This window comes from Ictidomys tridecemlineatus, chromosome 10 (assembly GCF_052094955.1).
Source record: "Ictidomys tridecemlineatus isolate mIctTri1 chromosome 10, mIctTri1.hap1, whole genome shotgun sequence".
NCBI lineage: Eukaryota > Metazoa > Chordata > Mammalia > Rodentia > Sciuridae > Ictidomys > Ictidomys tridecemlineatus.
Window position 1 is genome coordinate 132,788,220 of NC_135486.1, and position 14,864 is coordinate 132,803,083.

Sequence of the window (14,864 nt, forward strand, 5' to 3'; positions counted from 1 at the left end):
AATGATAAACAGATGACCCCCCCCCCACCAACTTCTCATCAGAGCACCACGGAACCAGATCCCGAACATAAAAACCTGTCAGTCAAGTATTTAAACAAATAAGGGCAGAATTATTAAAAAAAATGAGAAAATCACTAAAAATCATTTTAAAATATGACAAAATGCAATTGGAAAAAAAAGTCTCCAAACAAAAAAATTGGGGAAATTGAATAATTTTGAAATTCAATTCAGACTCACAGTAACAGAAAGAGGGAATTAAAAACAGGAAGACCCATCCAAAGAAATCATGCCGAACAGGACTGAAAAATAGACAAAGAAATGAAGACTATTAAAAAGAAGAGACCCGGAGATAATAAGAAACAGAAACTCTCATACATGTCTAATGGGAGTCCCAGAAGGAGAGGATAGAGAGATTGAAGAGGAGGCGAAACGTGAAGGGTCGGAAGTTTCCAGAAACAGTAAAATACGTCTTCAGATGCAAGCCCGAGTAACACGTGTGCTCCTCCACGTGCAGAGTGACCAGACCTCGGTTATAAGCTGGACACGCACTGAACCTCCTAATGCCACAGCACTGAGCCTCTAAAGACACTCCACCCCCTGAACGTCACAGCACGTAGCAGGCTGCAGGGTCCTGGCACACCCTGTGGGGACCTGCAGCTCAACACACCAGCAGCCGCATCGTGCGAGGATCGTACCCCGTGGCTGGAGCCCAGGGAGAGACCAGAGTTTAAAGCTGAGGGACGGTTCCTACTGAACGTGCATCATTTTTACCCACCGTAGAGCTGAGGCACCGTCATTGGAACCCGCCTGAGTCAGGAGCTGTCTCTCTAAGGAGGATGGTTAGTAGGTAGTTTGCTATGAATCCAGCAGACAGCAGAAGAAAGACCAACCTGTAGGTCAGCGTGGAGCTTTTCAGCTCAGCCTGGGAAGCCCGAGACCCTGGGAGAATGTCTTCAAAGCTCCAGGAGGAAAACAAGTCCCTCCTGGGCTCTGCCCCAGACCAGGGTGTCCTTCAAGAAGGTGAGAGATGAGGTTTCCACTCGAGAAGACAGAGATTTTACTACCAATAGATCATCCCAGGAACCCTAAGGGAAACAGAGTGAGGGAAATGGCCCCAAAGGTCTCAGATACAAGAACAGTCACCAAATGAACTCACCAACGGTAGGCAAGAGCAAAACACAGTCGGTATCAAGTAACCATCCGACTTGTAAAGGTGTTGAATAGTGGTTGTTTGTTTTTGGTCCTGGGATTGAACCCAGAGGCACTTAACCACGGAGCCACATCCCCAGCCCTTTTTATTTTGATACAAGGTCTCCTTAAATTGCTGAAGGCCTCGCTAGGTTGCGGAGGCTGGCTTTGAATTTGCAATCCTCCTGCCTCAGCCTCCCAAGCCACTGAGATCATAGTCATGTATCACCACAACACACTAACGTTGACTTTTTTTTATTTTGATAATTTTTGTTCTCTGAGTTTTCATAGGTTTTCTTACTTGTTCTTTTTAGTTACACATGACAGTGGAATGTATTTTGACATCGTACATACATGGAGTATAATTTCCCATACTTGTGACTGAACATGTGGAGTTATGCGGGTTGTGTATTCATATATGAACACAAGAAAGTGATGTCCGATTCATTCTACTGTCTTTCCCTAACCTCCATTCCCCCAACCACCTCACCTGCCTATTGAGAGTCAGCATCCTCATATCAGAAAGAACACTCAGACTTTGGTTTTCTGAGATTGGCTGATCTTACTTAGCATCCATTTACCAGCAAATGCCATAATTTCATCTTTCTTCATGGCCAAGTAATATTCCATTGTATATATGTACCACATTTGCTTTATCCATTTATCTGTTGAAGGGCACCTATGTTGGTTCCATAGTTTAGCTGTTGTGAATTGAGCTGCTATAAACATTAATGTGGTTGCATCACTGTAGTATGCTAATTTTACATCTTTTGGGTATATACTGAGGAGTGGGATAACTGGGTCAGATGGTGGTTCCATTCCAAGTTTCCTGAGGAATCTCCATATTGCTTTCCTGAGTGGTTGCACCAATTTGCAGTCCCACCAGCAATGACATTGACTTTTAATCCTAGAGGAAGCTATGGGCACTCAGTCCTATATTCTTGGAAAGAGGAAGTTAAGACATGTACAGACTTTGGATTTTATTAAACATTCACAGTAAACTTTCAAGGGATAATAGTGGAGGCGGCGTTTATATGTTTAGAATCTTAATCTTTCAATTTTTAAATTTTCACTTTTAAATTACGCCATTTTTATAATTCCCAATCAGAAGAGGGCAAAAACAGAATATGCAAGAAAAAAAATAAAACCACAAGTCTAAACAAAGGAGAGAAAAGTATAAGAACAACTCTAACTCTTAGAAACTATACTCAGCGAAAAACAAGTCCCCCGATATTATTGATGGCATGGTACAACTTTCATAAATCTCCAAAGCAAAGAAGACCAAATGTATATATTTGAGGATACAGATAGATTTATAGTAATAAATATGCATGTGTGTACACAGACGCACACATTTCTGATAAAGCCAACAATTGGGGAAAAAAAATGAGAAACCACAGAAAACAGGAGAGCAGATTTCTGTATAGGAATGGGCTGGGGTCGGGGGTGGGAGAGACACTTGACACCCAGACAGATCCAGCAGTATTCGTAACTTTCGTGACTAATCAGACAATGATTTCGTGGTGCTAATGTGCTTTATAACTGACATACATCATAATTACGCATTGTGTGTGTGTGTGTGTGTGTGTGTGTGTGTGTGAAATGCTACATTTAAAAAAAGATCTAAACAGAAACCAAATGAGCCAGACAATAAGAGGATCCATTTCCCAAGGTCAAGAGCAAAGCCGAGCTTTTCCGTGGCTCATTTGTGGTGCAGGCGCTGGATCCCCAACAGGTATCTGGGTACAACCGGGGTGACTTGGTCACCTGAGTGAGTTATAAAAAGAGGAGAAAATCCAAGGCTTCCCAGGAGCAGATGTGGGGAGGCGCAGACAGGAGAGGAAACCAGATGATGAGGTGCCCCATCATGGTGCCTAACGGGCGTGATACAGGTAATAGGAACCGAAAAACAAATCTCGTGCTTTTCGGCGGCGTGGATTACCCCATTTCTGAGGCTCTGGGCAGGAAGCCTGTGTGCAGCTCCTCTGGGCTCCGGGCTGTTAAATCATGATGGATGATCCCATAAGGAACCAAACAAGATCAGTGGAATTCATTCATTTGCCTTGGGCCCTGGGAACACTTTCATTTCCCCCAAGACCTGCCTGCCTCCTGCCATTACCCGTGGCGGCTGTCAGTGGCTCCCACAGGGACCGGTGGAGAAGCGGGAGAGAGACCCAGGGTCACCAGCCAGCACCCCAGGTCTAGCCACAGAGGTCAGGGAAAAAGCAGCTCCTCCCAACACCCCTAGGACGACTCAGATCCTGATGGCTGACTGCTGGCTGTGCACCAGGGTGTGGACAGGTTCTGCCTGGGCACGGCTCCGTTTTTGCATTAGGAAAACGGAATAACAACATGTAAGGCAAGGATTATTGAGAATCCATCTGCTCGCCCCACATCGCGCCCGTAACAGGTGTCCCGCAATATGTTTCCTTTTCCTGCTAAGCTCCCTGCACACCTCCACCCTTGACCCTCAACTTTTAAACAAAGAAAAAAATCGTAATCATGAGTGACAGCCGGGGTGGGGGGAAGCCATTAAAACGACTGGTGATTGCAGCTGCTTCTGTCCCTAAGGGAAAGAGACGTTATTTCTCTCCAGACTAAATATATTTTCTTTAGCAAAATACTTTGATAGGCAGCTTTGGTTATGAAATGTGAGCGCCCCCCACCAACCACCACCCCTTGCCCCAAGGGCACAGTTTAGAAGGAAAACAAAGAGTTAGCGAAACAGATCTGCATTTGGAAAGGGTGCAGAGATGCTGCGGTTTGGCAACACGATGAGAAGTCAGGCCCCCTCTACCTGACAGCCCATGCCTTCCTCTTTATTCCTCTTATTAGAAACCAGAGTACCCCCCCCATTCTGGAGGGAGATGCTCCAAGACCCCCAGTGGATACCCAAAATTGGGAATAGAGCCGAACCCTAGGTATACTGTTTTTTCTGCACAAACACGAATAAATTCAACACCCTTTCCACCTTAACCAAGTATTTATCACGCACTGTGACCATAACTTTCACACTTTTGAGGTGTGATGGTAAAACTACCAGGGATTTCTTACTCCTTCGTCATAATTGCGTGGATATATTTGTTCTTCCCGTCCATCTGAGCAACCTCAGCATATGATTTCTTTTTCTTTCCTAATTACCTCACCTTTCCACTTAAAGGAAACACTTCATGGTTTCTCTTTGGCGTATCCAAATTGTCACCATCCCTCCTCATGGACTTTAAGGGTCAATATTAAGTAAAATGAGGTTGCTTGAATCCAAGCACCACAATATTAATGCTTTGACAGTGGATCTGATCACCAAGATAACTGCTAAGTGACTGACGGGCAGGTAGTATATACAGGGTGGATACTCCAGATCCAGGGATGATTCATGTCTCAGGAAAGACAGTAGGATGGTGCATGATACTCAGAATGTCACAAAATTTAAAATTTTTATTTCTGGATTTCTCTATTTTATATGTTAAAACCATAGATGACCTTGAGCAACTGAGACCATAGAAAGCAAAACCACAGATTAGGTGGGCAACGATTATGTCAGAGTCTTACATACTGTAAATTCTATTTATTGTCTATCTCTCCTCTTGAGAATATAAACTCCACAAGAGCAGGGGGCGGGGTATCTTTTTTATTCACTGTTGTTTTCCCAGAGCCCAGAAGAGTGCCTGGGAAATAAGAAGTATTTAATACATTTTTCGTTGAAAAAATGATAGAGAAATTTTAAGGAATATTTAAGCAGAGATGCCACAGCTGAACTTCAGATCAAGGAGAAGGACTGAGTCTGATTCGGGGGTGGGGGGATGTTTGTTATGCAGCATGATTGTAGAAACTACTGACAGGCACAGATAACCACACTGGCTGAGTTCAGATATGGCAAAAATTACATCCAAACTGATTGAGATTTGGGACTCAGATCAGCATGGATTTCATCCTGTTTTACCATCTCTGAGCATTTTCTCCCTCTTCCATAAGAAGGTAATCCTCTATTAGGAAGAAATAAATAGTATTTTCCTTATAGATAACTGTGGGAGCTACATTACCACTATTTTTTATAACACATGCTCAAAAAAATGGCAATCATTATTATCAGCTCCTGCCATTTGGATACTGGATGGGTTCACGTGACCTCCATGTGAAGTCAGTCCTACTAGAGAGTCAACATACAATTTTGATCCTCCCTGTGCTTGAAATTAGATATGTGTAGTCCATGATTTTATTTTCCCAAGAAGTGAGCAAAAATTAAATGAATGGTGACAAAGTCTATGAAGCAGACTCATTATTCTTGGGCACTGAAAATAGGTCTGGATGCATTGAAAGTCATAGGACCACATTTTGATTAAGAATCATGAAACCCTTTAGAGAGTGTGACCCAATATCTACCTTCCAAAATGCCTGCTAAAGAAATCACCATAAATATTATACTTAAAAAGAAAAATGTACTTGACCAATAAAGATTTTAATGAAATTATGACTAATTGGCCATTTCCATATAGAAGTAGAGACTCACCAGAGAAGGTCTTTCTCACCCACACAACCCAGACAACCCAGATCAGCTCTTTTAAATGTCTTAACAGTGGGGTGGACCGAGCCTGGGAATGTGGCTCAGAGGCAGAGTGCATGCCTGTCACAGGTCAGGCCCTGGGCCCCATCCCCAGCGCCACAGAAAAGGTGTCTGGGTGAGCTTAAGACAAAGATAAATCCAGAAAGTGAGGATCTCATCAGAGGAGAGAAGCCATTTACCACGGATCTTCTCCTGGACCTCAACTCCAGGTCCGGTTGGATTCAGCTCCCACTCTAACAATGCATGCTCTGGGGGGGCGGGGCGGTAACTGGGGACACAGCTCAGTGGCAGGGTTCTTATCTAGCATTGGTGAGGCCCTGGGTTCAATTTCTGGTAGTACAAAAAAGAAATTATTTTTTTTCCCTAAAATATTTTTCACTTTAGTATCTTCAGCTCTTTACAAAATTTTCCAGCATACAAACAAACATTTAAAGACACACTAACGATTTATTTAAAAGAGAAAAAGAAAATGTGGCCCAGAGTTAAGAGAAAATGATCCATAGAAACAGACCCCCCAGAGAGGACCCAGATGTTCGAGATATTAGAGAGATACTTCAAAAGAGCTACGGTAAATATGCCAAATTTCACCCAGAAAATGTGGAAAACACGCACAAAGAGATGGGAAATTTCAGAGAAATACGTTGCTCAGGAAGAGTTAGGAGAAAAATCAAATAATTAGAAATTTTTTAAAAAAAGAAACAGACATTATTACTGAATGTATGTATGTGACTGCATGACCAATATGACTCTGTGACATGTGCACTCAGAAAAATGAGAAATTATGTCCCATCTAGGTGTGACATATCAAAGTGCATAAATGCTTTCTACTGTCATGTATAACTAACTAAAACAAATTAAAAATTTTCATAAAAATACAAGAGAAATGATTAACTCATTAGATGAGTGTAACATCAAACAGGGGGTGGGGATAATATCTGTGAACTGAAAACGATCAACCTGTCAATTTATCATGAAGTCAAAACGATCGTAAGTACATATGCACCTAATAGAATCCCAAAACTCATTAAGAAAAAGTTGAGAAAACAGAAAGAAGAAAAATAATTCCACAGTCACAGCTGTAGAAGATAGACCTCTTGGTAACAGAACCAGCAGACCAAAAGTTCAGTAGAGATAAGAGTATTCAAACAACTTCATCAAACAAATATTAGCTGCATTACAGAATTTTAATCCAAACGTTGATAACCAATTCTTTGTAAGTACGTATGGAACATTCAGCAAAATAGACCACGTTCTGGGCTACATAACAAAGTTTAATGAATATCAGGAGAGGGGGGATGGGAAGGGGCACAGAGTTAGAAATGATGGTGGAAGGAGATGGACATCATTTCCCCAAGTACATGTATGAAGACATGATTGGTGTGAATATACTGTGTGTACAACCAGAGATACGAAAAAAAAAATGGGCTGTATATGTGAAATAAAAATTGTAATGCATTTTCCTGTCACATGTAACAAATTAGAATAAAAAAAATAAAATTAAATAAAAATGAACTTGCTGGGCTGGGATGGTGGTTCAGTGGCAGAGCACTTGCCTCGCCTATAGGAGGTAACTGGGTTCCTAACACATAACAATAATAAATAAATAAAAGTATTGTGTCCATCTACAACTAAAAAAAAAATGTTTAATGAATTCACACAGAGTAAAGCAACAGAAAGAAAATATTAACAATAAAATACCTAGAAAATACCCCAAGCGTTTTGGAAATAAAATAGCACTGTGCTAATAATAACCTATAGGTCAAAGAAGAAATCACAAAGAAAATTAGAAAGCACTTTGAACTGAATAATAATTAAAACAAAAAAAAATGTCAAAATTTATGGGATGAATCTGAAGCAGTGCTTTGAGGAACATCTATGGCTTATATTGGAGAAGAAAGGTATAAAATTGATTATCTAATCTTTCATCTTAAGCTAGAAAAAGAAGAGTAAGGCAAACTTTAAGCAAAATAAAGGAAGTACTAAAAAAAATAAAGGGGGAGATACAAAAATCTTAATAAGAGTCAAGAAAAAAGGAAATAAATACAAATTACCAAAATCGAAACTAAAAACAGAACATCACTACAGCGCCTACAGATGTTAAGAGAGATCAGAAATATTAGCACAATACTGTGGCAATAGTTCAATGACTTCGTTTCATTTAAAACCAGCAATCACAGACATTGAAAGCACAGAAAAAACACCTATCAAAGAAACTACATGTAAAAAACTTTCCAACAAAGAAGACGTCAGGCATACATTGTGCACTAGTGGACCGTACAAAGCATTTAAAGGAAAAAAGTAGTGTCAACTCTGCACAAACTTAGAATATGGAGGTGGTATCACGCCCAGACTTCACCATAGACTTTTATAGCCCTGATAATAAAACCTAACAAAGGTAATAAGCCAGTCTCTCCTGAACATAGACACCAGATTCTTTAACAAAATTTAGCCAATAAAGTCCAGCAATATGTGAAAGGAATAATACATCATGACCAAGTAGAGTTTATTCTAAGGATGCAAAGTTGGTATGACATGAAGATTAATTAAGTGTAACTCATCACACAAGCAGAATTAGGGGAAAAAACATTTGATCATCTCAAAATATGAAGAAAAGCATTTGACAAAAACCAGAGCTTCGTGATGAAAACACTCAGTGAACTAGGAATGAACGGAAGTGTCTCCAATATGATAAAGTTCACCTAGGAAGACCTACAATCTTTCCAATGATGTAATAGCAGAAAATTCCCCAAACCTAAAGAATCGAATTTAAAATCAAATACAAGAGACTTATAGGACCCCAAATGTACAAAATTTCAGCAGACCCACACCAAGACACATTATAATGAGAATGACTAACAGAGGATACAGATGAAATCTTAAAGGCTGTCAGAGCAAAAAAAAATCAAATTACGTATAGGGGGAAAACCTATTCGGATCTCAACTGATTTCTCAACCCAAACCCTGGAATGATATATTTCAAGCTCTGAAAGAAAACAGATGCCAACCAAGAATTTTATATCCAACAAAACTAAGCTTCAGATTTGAAGGTGAAATTAAAACCTTCTATGATAAACAAAAATTAAAATAATTCAAAATTAGGAAGACTATACTACAGAGCATTCTCAATAAAATGTTCCATGAGGATGAAATGGGGGAAAAAAGTGAAAACCAGTAAAGAGAGGATCTACACTAAAAGAACATTCAACCAAATGAGAAACTAAGTCAAATTTAAAAACCAGAAATAAGTCAAGATGACAGGGAGTACAAATCCTATCTCAACAATAACCTTGAATGTTAACGGCCTAAACTCATCAATCAAAAGACATAGACTGGCAGATTGCATTAAAAAGCAAGACCCTACAATACGCTGTCTTCAAGAGACTCACCTCATGGGCAAAGACATCCACAGGCTGAAGGTGAAAGAATGGGGAAAAAATTACCACTCATGTGGATTGCGTAAACAAGCAGGAGTCTCCATCTTCATCTCAGATAAAGGAGACTTCAAACCAGAGTTATCCAGAAGAGACAAAGAAGGACATTTCATATTTCTTAAGGGGAGTATATATCAACAGGACACGACCATTATAAATATTGATGCTCCAGACAGTGGAGCATCTATGTACATGGAACAAACCCTTCTCAATTTCAAGAGTCAAATAGACCACAACACAATAATACTGGGTGATTTTAACACACCTCTCTCACTACTGGCCAGGTCTTCCCCACAAAAACTAAATAAAGAAACTGTAGAACTAAAGAATACAATCAACAATTTAGACTTCACAGACATATACAGAATATTTCATCCATCAATGAGCCAATATACTTCCTTCTCGGCAGCACAAGGCTCCTTCTCTAAAATAGACCAGATCTTATTTCACAAAGAAACTCTTAAAAAAGCAACCCACCAGATAATTCCCTGCATTCTATCAGATCACAATGGAATGAAATCAGAAATCAACAAAAATACAAGCTACAGTAACAAATGGGGACTAAATAATACACTATTGAATGATTCGCAGAAGAAACCAAGGATGAAATGTAAAAATTCTTAGAGGTAAAGGAGAACACTGACACCACATATCAAATCCCCGTCCACGGCCCTGCGTGCCTCCATCCAGAGGGTCATAGTCGGGGCTGCGGCGGTGGCTCGGTGGTGGCGCACTCGCCTAGCCTCTGTGAGGCCCTGGGCTCAATTCTCAGCACCATATAAAGATAAATAAATAAAATAAAGGTATTATATCTATCGACAACTACAAAAAAAAAATACTTTAGAAAAAGAATCAAAGATGAAGAAGACGGTGGGTCCGAGGGAGGCAGCAGTCTGTCACTCCCACCTGGACCCCACCTGGTGGGATGCTGCATTTCTGAGAGGGACAGAGGACCCATACACAGCTGCTCTCATGCAGAAGTCACCAGCGCTGTGCCCCATGCAGGACCCCGGCTCCCAGGCCCACCTCCCCAAGTTCTGGCCCCCACCGCTGTCACCAGCGTCTCAGCAGCAGCATCTATTGGCACCACTGCAGAGCTCCAAGATGCCACTCTGCTCCCATGCAGGACACTCAGCTGCTCCCTGCCCTTAGCACAAGGCCATGGCGGCTCTTCTCACCCCGCCCAACACCCGGGAAGTGCCGGCCTCTATCTTGGGTCTCCTTCCTCTCCATATTTGGTGGGGGCAGCTCCCAGATGGGGTCTCCAGTTAGCCAGGCACCAGGTCTCCAGCTCCCCCTCTCCCCAGCACAGTAGTGGAGCAACCCTCCACAGCTCTCAGTGGGACAGGGCCCTGCCCACCGGAGCCCCGATGCGAGTGGTCCTTCAGTGGGGAAGTGCTGGGGGAGAGGGGGACGGGGCTAAAGTTTGGAGCCTGACAGAGAGACCAGGAACTGAGAAGTCTCCAGGCAAGAGAGGGAGATCACATCAGGTACTCAAGTCAGACGAGCGGTCCCAACAAGAGACCCGTGAGGTGCAGTCTCCCTGCAGGGACTGGTGGGTGCCACTCCCTGCATCCAGGTGCCTTGCATCAGGACCAGCCTTCCTGCCCTGGTGACCTTAACCATCCTGAGGGTAGAGACACCAGCTTACGACACAGGACCCCACCTAGGGGAAAGATAGAGATCCCTAAACTAGCAACAGTCCTGGTCTCTTCCTTCCAATATTTTTATCTTTTTCTTCTCCCTTCTATCCTCCCCCACTCACATGCCCAACATATGTGAAACCAAGAACTTTACATAAAATAGGATGTGAGGACTGAGTCATCTAAATAATATAACATAGAGGTGTGGTGCCTGCCCTTTATTTCCTTTGTTCTTCTTTCATTTTCTTTTCCCCTCCAATTTTTACTATTTTAACACCCTTTATTTCTCGAGATGCATATGTGGTGTTTGTTTTATGTACTCTAATGTCTTCCCACATACTCTAAATTACTTTCCGTCTATTCTCTTGCTACTAACCCTCTTCATTAGATCTCTCTTTCACGTTTCCTCAGATATATTCACTCTATATCCTCATGTCCTACCTCCTCAGCATATCATCCTTCACCTCACCCCGAGTTCAAGGTCTACCGTCAGAAACTGTTACCACTTTACAAAACTGCTGGTTATATTAAGATAATAATCGAATCCAACATTTCTGTACATTGAGACCAAACTGTAAACGTCTTGATGACAACAAATTGTTCATAGGTGGCATATTGTTGATATTGGGATCTGTAAACATTGTCCTTCTCCACAAAGGAGAGGTTTTGGAACCCTACAGCAGTGCTACAAATCTATAGGGTAAAAACAAGAACACCCCGAAACCAAAGAGCTAGGAGGGAAGACACAGGAGCATCATGAAAAGACAAAGGAAGAAAGTGTCCCCAACAAAGGAGATACCACATCATTAGAATCCTTGGCAACCACAGCAGCAGAAATGACAGAGACGGAGTCCAGGATATACATGATGAAAATGTTCTGTGAACTGAAGGAAGATCTAAGAGAGCAAATACAGGCAGCGAAAGATCATTTCGGCAAGGAGCTACATAAACAAATACAGAAAAAAAAAATCACCTGAACAGGGAGATAGAGGTCCAAAAAAAAAATATAAATCCTTGAAGTGAAAGAAACAATACACCAAATTAAAAGCTCAAATGAAAGCATCACCAACAGAGTAGACCGCTTGGAAGATAGGACATCAGACAATGAAGACAAAACTTATAATCTTGAAAAGAATGTAGACCACACAGTGAAAATGGTAAGAAACCAAGAGCAGAAATATGGGATAGCATAAAAAGACCAAATTTAAAAGCCATTCAGATAGAGGAAGGCATAGAGTTCCAAACCAAAGGAATGAACAATCTATTCCATGAAATCATATCAGAAAACTTTCCAAACATGAAGACTGAATTGGAAAACCAAATTCAAGAAGCTCACAGGACCCCAAAGGTACGAAATCACAACAGATCCACACTAAACCACATTATAATAAAAATGCCCAACATACAAAATGAGGAGAGAAATCTAAAAGCCAAAAGAGAAAGGAATCAGATTACATACAGGAGAAAACCAATTAGGATAATGGCAGATTTTTCAACACAGACCCTGGAAGCTAGCAGATCCTGGAACAACATATATCAGGCTCTGAAAGAAAATGGATGCCAACCAAGAATCTTGTATCCAGCAAAATTAAGCTTTAGATGTGATGATTAAATAAAAAAAAACCCTTCCCTGATAAACAAAAGTTAAAAGAATTTACATCTAGAAAACTGGCTCTATAAAACAAAATATTGTTTGGCAAAATATTCCATGAAGAGAAAACAAAATTGAAAATCAGCAGAGGGAGGTAGTACCCTAAAGGAAAAACTAATCAAAGAAGAAAATCAAGTCAAATTAAATAACAAAAATAAACAAATATGGCTGGGAATACAAACCATGTCAATAGTAACCCTGAATGTTAATGGCCTAAACTCACCAATCAAAAGACATAGACTAGCAGATTGGATCAAAAAAAAAAAAAAACAACACCCAACAATATGCTGCCTATAGGAGACTCATCTGATAGGAAAAGACATCCACAGACTGAAGGTGAAGGGTTGGGGAAAATCATACCCGTAACACAGATTGTGGAAGCAAGCAGGGGTTTCCATCCTCATGTCAAATAAAGTAGACTTTAAGGCAAAGTTAATTAAAACGGATAAAGATGGACATTAGATATTACTCAAGGGAACCATACACCAACAAGACATAACAATTATAAATAGATTTGCCCCGAACAATGGTGCAGCTATGTTCATCAAACAAGCTCCTCTCAAGTTGTGATCTTGGGTGACTTTAACACACCGCTCTCACCACTGGACAGATCTTCCAAACAAAAGTTGAATAAAGAAACTACAGAGCTCAATAACACAATTAATAACTTTGACTGAACTGACATATATAGAATATTTCATCCTCATCAAGTAGATATATTTTCTTCTCAGCAGCACATGGATCCTTCTCTAAAACAGAGACCATATAATATGCCAAAAATCAACTAAAAAGTAGAGATACTACCCTGCATTTGATCAAATCCTAATGGAATGAAATTATAAATCAATGATGAAATAAAAATTACTCCAACACCTGGAGACTAAACAATATGTTACTGAATGAATAATTTGTTGCAGAAGACATCAAGGAGGAGATTAGAACATTCTTAGAGGTAAATGAGAACATAGACACAACATATCAAAGTCTCTGGGACACTATGAAAGCAGTACTAAGAGGAAAATTCATTTCATTGAGTTTATTCCTTAAAAGAAGAAAAAGTCAACAAATAAATGACTTTTAACATTGCATCTCAAAGCTCTAGAAAAAGAACAATTCAACCCTAAAAGCAGTAGAAGGCGGAAAATAATTAAAATCAGAGCTGAAATCAATGAAATAGAAACAATTGAAAAATTGATAAAACGAAAAGTTGGTTCTTTGAAAAAGTAAATAAAATTAAAGAAGTAAAATCAAGAATCAATAGACGGGATGGACTCAAATTAAAAGCTTCTCAACACAGGAAACAATCAATAAAGTGAGGAGAGAGCCTACGGGTTGGGAGAAAGTCTTTACCACATGCACCTCCAGTAGAGAATTATCTCTAGGATCTATAACAAACTCAAAAATCTTAACACACACAAAAAAATAACCCAATCAATAAATGGGAAAAGGAACTGAGCAGACACTTCACAGAAGAAGAAATACAATCAATCAACAAATATATGAGAAAGTGTTCTCTGGCAATTAGAGAAATGCAAATCAAAACTAAGATTCCACCTCGCCACAGTCAGAATGGCAGTCATCGAGTATACAGGCAACAATGAGTGTCGGCGAGGATGTGGGGGAAAGGCACACTCATACCTTGCTGGTGGGACTGCATATGGTGCAGCCACTCTGGAAAACAGTCTGGAGATTCCTCAGAAAACTTGGAATGGAATCACCATTTGACCCAGCTATCCCACTCCTCCGTCTGTACCCAAAGGACTTAAAATCAGCATACTACAGGGACGCAGCCACGTCAATGTTTACAGCAGCTTAATTCACAACAGCTAAACTATGGAACCAACATATGTGCCCTTCAACAGACAAATGGATAAAGCAAATTTATTACAAATAAATAAATGTCCATCAACTACTAAAAACAAATATTTTTTTAAAAAAACACCAAATCATTTCTATAACACTTCCAAAAATAAACTTCATTTAACAGAATCTAGATGACACTTCACAACCTAATGTGAGAACCAGTGACCCTGGTTTCGGTTTTGTCCCTTCAATAGAAAAGTGTACAACGAATGGAACCAACCCAGGTGTCCTTCAACAGATGAACGTACAAAGAAACTGTGGCATACGGACACGATGGACTATTACTCAGTCATAAAGAAGAATGAAATTATGGCATTTGCCAGTAAATGGATGGAACTGAAGGCATCATGTTAAGTGAAATACGCCAATTCCAAAAAAAAAAAAAAAACAAAGGTCGAATGCTCTGCCTGATGTGTGGATGCTGACTCACAATAGGGAGGGGGCAGGGAGGAAGTGGAGGTTCATTAGATCCCACAGGGAAATGGGGAGAACTGAGAGGGATGAGAATAGGAAAGACAGTGGACCTA